This window comes from Stomoxys calcitrans, chromosome 1 (genome assembly GCF_963082655.1).
Source record: "Stomoxys calcitrans chromosome 1, idStoCalc2.1, whole genome shotgun sequence".
Taxonomy (NCBI): domain Eukaryota; kingdom Metazoa; phylum Arthropoda; class Insecta; order Diptera; family Muscidae; genus Stomoxys; species Stomoxys calcitrans.
This window is the reverse complement of record NC_081552.1, coordinates 46,970,540-46,977,191: the sequence shown is the minus strand read 5'-3', so window position 1 is coordinate 46,977,191 and position 6,652 is coordinate 46,970,540. Positions and strand designations below refer to the sequence as shown.

Sequence of the window (6,652 nt, the reverse complement as noted above, 5' to 3'; positions counted from 1 at the left end):
GTCGCATTTGTCTTCGGAGTTTTCTGAACTTGCCGCACTAGCCAACGCACATCTCCAACTGAAAGTGCTTTTGGTCGACCAGATCTTGGTTTATTGTCAACAGTTTTCGTTTCTGTCCACTTTCTGATGATGGATTGTATAGTAGATCGTGGTCTATTTAATATTTCACTGATAGTTTTTTGAGTTAAACCATTCCTTTGGTGTTTTATTATCAAAACTTTTACCTCATCAGAAACCTCGTTTTGCTTACGACCCATTTTGACAAAAACTATATTTTCAATGAAATTAAATATTTGCTGTCAAGGGCAAAGCCTCCTTTACTAAATAAAACAGAAAAGGGGGATTCCCAAATAATATTTGAATTTGACTTTGATGATAGCACATCAATGATGAATACTTTTTTTGTTCTGTTTTTGGTGTTATTATATAAAATTGCATTTTTTGCGCTAATTAAATTTATTTTTTGAATTTATTTTAAAACATATTACGAAAAATAAACTATTGCATAAAACTGCATTATTTGTTTACTTTAAATTTTCTTCAATTACCCAAAATAAGTGAATTTATTATCAATTTTGCTAATGATGAATACTTTTTTTGACCGCTGTACATACATCATATAAAGGTATTTCATTAGCACCTCATTGATAGGCTCTCCTGCTGTTTGTTGTAGCACAGCAGCAGGCAGCATATGGCGTTGTTGCTTTCATATGGTGTCAAAAATTAGCACATCAGTCACCACACCACATCAGCCATGCACGAAAGCAAATTGATAGAGTGGAAGAGTGAACATTAACCCACTTGTTCAAGCTGTCGAAAAGAATGTAAGAAAATATTATTGAAAAAACTAAACTGTCAAAACGCATTATCCAAAATTGTGACCAAGGAAATGCCAACACATTCGGTAGATGTGGTACTGTGTTCTATGAGCAAAATAGCCACAATTAATTGCAGACAACAGGGTCACAAGCAACTAACTTTGATTCATAGTAGTTGTCTTGGACTTGTGTCGTTCCAATAGAATGCGGCAGATTTCGCAATCAAGTTATAGACAATATTCGTTCATATGAACTTAGTACTAGGTTTAAAAGCGGGTATTTGACGATACCTATGTAATAAAAGAAATACGATTTTGCAAATAAAAGCAATTAATTGAGTTATTGGCTTCACTATAAAAGAGAGATCTCCATTCACACATTAAAAAGACCATGACAGAGTTGAACAAAACTATGTTTTTATATTATTATATACATTGTTTGACATTTTGGTCAAGTGGGTATTGGCATTTCTTTCAATTTGTTTCTGCTGCTGAACAATGTGCGTGTGTGTGAGTTTATTATTTTCTTGGCTTTGCATTGGGGTTGGTGTTTTCATTTCAATCCATTGCTTGTCGTAGCACAAAATCGTGCTATGAAAATACAACATTCAATGATTAAAACAATCCATTTTCGAGGTTGATATTTTGCTGAAAATTCTCATTGGATCTGTAGTTGCATTGCCTCTTAATGAACGTTTGTTGTCTTTAACACCACTCTGGCTTCTCTTCAGTTGTCGAATAAATCTTTCGCCTTTTACTAAAGATTTCCGTGGAGAGGAGCACTCTAATGAGTCTAAAGTAATTTTTCGCAGGCCTAGACCAATTGGTTGTGGGCCATTGATAATCAATTTTAGTATTGGAGGATATGTGAGCTAACGGGACAGGGGCCAGTCCGCCTTCTTTCGGTTTCGTATTTTATTTAAACCCTATATACTGTCACGTCATTTAATAGTGTGTGTTTGAGGGTGCGCTACAACGATTCAGGTATTTCTCCCTAATGTGGGTGGTGCTCTACTCTCAAATACCCCTTGTATTGCTACGGTCTGTGTGGAGGGTATTTTGGGGGTGAGGTGGACCCGTCATATCAGATTCGTTCTCTAGTCTCACATACCTTTACCTTCTTATACCCTCCACTATAGGATGGGGGGTATACAATTTCGTCATTCTGATTGCAACTGCTCGAAATATTCGTCTGAGACACCCCATAAAGAATATATATTCTTGATGGTCGTGAAATTTTATGTCGATCTAGCCATGTCCGTCCGTATGTCCGTCCGTCTGTCTGTTGGTATTGTAACTGGGCCATATCGGTCCATGTTTTGATATAGCTGCCATATAAACCGATCTTGGGTCTTGACTTCTTGAGCCTCTAGAGTGCGCAATTCTTATCCGATTGGAATGAAATTTTGCACGACGTGTTTTGTTATGATATCCAACAACTGTGTCAAGTATGGTTCAAATCGGTCCATAACATAATATAGCTGTCATATAAATCGATCTTGGGTCTTGACTTCTTGAGCCTCTAGAGGGCGCAATTCTTATCCAATTTGAATGAATTTTGGCACGTAGTATTTTGTTATCATATCCAACAACTGTGCCAAATATGGTTCAAATCGGTTCATAACCTGATATAGCTGTCATATGAACCGATCTGGGGTCTCGACTTCTTGAGCCTCTAGAGTGCGCAATTCTTATCCGATTGGAATGAAATTTTGCACGACGTGTTTTGTTATGATATCCAACAACTGTGTCAAGTATGGTTCAAATCGGTCCATAACATGATATAGCTGTCATATAAATCGATCTTGGGTCTTGACTTCTTGAGCCTCTAGAGGGCGCAATTCTTATCCAATTTGAATGAATTTTGGCACGTAGTATTTTGTTATCATATCCAACAACTGTGCCAAATATGGTTCAAATCGGTTCATAACCTGATATAGCTGTCATATAAATCGATCTTGGGTCTTGACTTCTTGAGCCTCTAGAGGGCGCAATTCCTATCCAATTTGAATGAATTTTGGCACGTAGTATTTTGTTATCATATCCAACAACTGTGCCAAGTATGGTTCAATTCGGTCCATAACCTGATATAGCTGCCATATAAACCGATCTGGGATCTTGACTTGAGCCTCTAGAGGTCGCAATTATTATCCGATTTGCCTGAAATTTGGTACGACGGATTCTCTCATGACCATCATGGCTATAGCCCGATACAGCTCCCATATAAATCGATCTCTCTCTTTTACTTCTTGAGCCCACAAAGAGCGCAATTCTTATTCGAATTGGCTGACATTCTACACAGGTCTCCAACATAAATATAATTTAATTGTGGTCCAAACCGGACCATATCTTAATATCGCTCTAATAGCAGAGCAAATCTTTTCTTATATCCTTTTTTTTTGCCTAAGAAGAGATGCCGGGAAAAGAACTCGACAAATGCGATCCATGGTGGAGGGAACATAAGATTCGGCCCGGCCGAACTTAGCACGCTTTTAATTGTTTTTAATTCCTTTTTTTTTTGGGTAGGATAGATGGAGGAGGAGGAGCCCTCTGATACATCCTTTCGTTTGAGTACAATATATTCTCGGTCGTCCTATATGATAGTTTGTTGTTGTTTTTATTGGGAGGAGAGGGTCGCTCCCCCAACGCTGAGACCCAAAAGACAATTTATCTCAGTCCTCACTTGTCGCGGTATACAGGTCCTGCTAAATGGCAGGACGGCTGGACGTGACCCAGATTTTTGAGTCCTTATATCAACATTAGATTCGAACTCTACTGACATAGACCTTTCTTTTAATACACATATTATCCCGCTCGAACTACACGTCTTATGGAAGGGTATTTAGAGGATGGACCGGTCCCACTCTCTTTACCAAATATGTATACCAGATTTTTAGTCAACTCCCAAAGACATTTCATTTGGTACCCATTTTGTGATAGTGGACATTCATGCCCGTGTAAGCGGTACTGGGGTTGGGGAGGCCCCGTAGACACCTTGCACCAAATTCTTATAACAGATGTGTCTCAACTTCCAAGCACCATTCATTCATACCCATATTGCCCCAATCGGTAAATATGTCCTGTTGAAGTGTTCTGGGGTTAAGGTGGGTGCCTTATACACCAAGCAATTAATTTTTACATCAGCACTCTTAACTCTTTAATATCTTTTTAGGCTGGGGACACTTCGCCCTGAATGTGGATATCGAATTCGTGCTAATGTAGCCTATGTCCGCCTATGACGTTGAACGCCTGCGTTCGAATCCTGGCGGAACTTCGGACAAAACTTAAAGCGGTGGTTATCCCCTCTTAATGTTGGCGATATTTGCGAGGTACCATGCCATGCATGGTCATGTAAAAAATACTTCACAAAGAGCAGTCGCACTGCGGCAAGCCGTTCGGACTCGGCTATAAAAAGGTCCCTTATCGTTGATAAACTCAACTTGAATCGGAAAGCACTCATTGATGTAAAAACACTCATTGAAGTTTGCCCCTGCTCAGTTTCTGCCTAAATTTTTACTCTACTTCCAAATGCCTTTCTATTGAGTCCCATATTACCGTATTGAAAAATATTTTGGGTTTAGGGGGTATTTCGGGGGTGGTCACTTGGCCATTAAAGTAAATATAAGATTCGTGCTCTTCTTTCCGAAACATATTATGAGTCTCATAATGGCATGATCTGTAAATAAGTTGTGATTGGCGGTCAATAAATTTACACCCCAAATAGCTTTTACATAATAGGGAGGTATTATGGGGTGGGGCTCTATATTGTCGTGATTGGTCGAACGAACGCATTACCAATCTCCAAGATCTGGTAATGAGAACTGCATTTTGCAAATATGGGTATCAAATTCGTGTCCACCCCCAAATCCCTTTATTTTGAGCCCCAATGGTATGAACCATTTGGAGGGTGTTTTGGGCCTGGGGCGGCCACCGCCACTTTGCCCTGAAAGTAGATATCAAATTCGTTCTTTATTCCTAAATACCGTTAATGTGAGCTCCATATTGCTATAGTCAGAAATAAAGTTCAGTTTAAGGGGTGATTCAGGGCATACCCCCAAAATTGGATATCAAATTCCTTTTCTACTCTCAAATACCTTTCATTTGAGTCCCATTTTGCCATAATGGGTCAATTAACCTATTCGACATATTTTTTAGGAGGAAAAGCGCCACATTGACCTGAACGCCAATTTTTATGTCATTTTTTTAATCTACTCCCAAATATCTTTCATTTGAATCCCATACAGCCATGGTCTTCTGATATGTCCAATTTTGGGGGTATTTGGGGGTGGGCGACCTCCCATTACATGGACCTAGTTTTTTATGCCATATTTCTAATCTACTGCCGGATATTCTTCATTACTTTTTGATTCTACAGAACAAACAAACGAACCGAGTCTCATATAGTCATGATGGGTCATATGTCCATTTGGGGCTGTTTTGGGGGGTGGGGTGACCCCCTACACTTCGATCTGATTTTGTATGCCAGATTCGTAATCTACTCCCGAATATCTTCTATTTAAGCCCCATATTGATATTGACGAAAAATTTGTCTGCTTTTAGACATTTTGGGGTTAGGCCAACTTCCTGGGTACTTGAACCCAATGCATCAAGGAATACATTTTCATGTCAGATTTGTACTCTTCTTTTAAATACCTTTCATTTGATATCTATTATATTGCTCCAATTGGGTGGGTTTTGGGATGGGGCGACCCACCAGGTTATTTGGGTAACCATAAGGTGGCATACAAAATTTCGCTTAAATCGGTGCACGCATCGCCGAGATCTGGTGTTTTTGAAAATTGGGGTATGGGGGAGGGTCCGCCACCCTTTGGATATCATAAAATGTACCCTATTTTCACCGGGGGCCAAAAGTCTATCATTTGTGAAAATTTATAATCGGTTCGGCCGTTTTTGAGTCTAAAGGAAAAGACAAACAAAGACCTAGCTGGACAGGGCCCGCTCAGCTGCGCCTTCTTTTACTGTCTTATTTTATCTGAGCCTTATACTGGCACGGTCAGGGGAAAAGTCCTATTTGGAGGTGCTAGTATGGCCTTCTTTCATTTAAGGTGGACCCCCATGTATCAGATTCATGCTCTAGTCTCAAATACCTTTCATTTGAGCCTCATATTGTCATTATTGGTTACAATTTCCATTTGGTGGAGTTTGTGGATGGGGGAAGCGACCTAGACATCCCACCTTAAATAAGTATACTAAATTTCTGTTATTGAGTTGTTATAAACAAACTAAATTTCGCGTAAATCCCCCATCCATCTCCGAGATCTGGCTTGTTTGAAAAAAGGTTAAGGGAAGAGTCCGCCCATTGCAGTTTGGATGTTAGATCTTCATTTCCTTGGTTTTGGTATTGGATTGGAGTAGGAGTTTCATATTCTACTCCCAAAAACCACATTTGAGCTACATTTTGCTATGGTCGGCACATATGTGTGGTTCAGGGGGAGTTTATGAGATGAGTCGTCCCTGAAACACTTAACCATAAAATAGATATCAGATTTGAGCCCCTTTTTGCCATAATCCATAAATATGTCCAGTTGGGGTGTTTATAGGGTGGGGGCCACCCATGCACTTTTTCATGAAAAACAAAATAAAAATTTTTTTGGCCGACCGGGGACCTTTGTTTGCAAGTCATGAATGGCATGGGACTTTTGTGCTCTACATGGTAGTACGCCTATTTTTATACACTCCACCATAGGATGGGGGGTATACTAATTTCGTCATTCTGTTTGTAACTACTCGAAATATTCGTCTGAGACCCCATAAAGTATATATATTCTTGATCGTCGTGACATTTTATGTCGATCTAGCCATGTCCGTCCGTCT

At 39.5% G+C, this 6,652-nt stretch overlaps 1 non-coding gene across 1 annotated transcript; it reads left to right on the top strand.

Annotated features, from left to right (window-relative positions):
- The first annotated feature begins 1,528 nt into the window (after positions 1-1,528).
- Positions 1,529-1,647, top strand: LOC131994518 (U5 spliceosomal RNA). The gene has a single exon (XR_009396808.1). It is a non-coding gene; the product is annotated as a U5 spliceosomal RNA (small nuclear RNA).
- Positions 1,648-6,652: the final 5,005 nt, after the last annotated feature.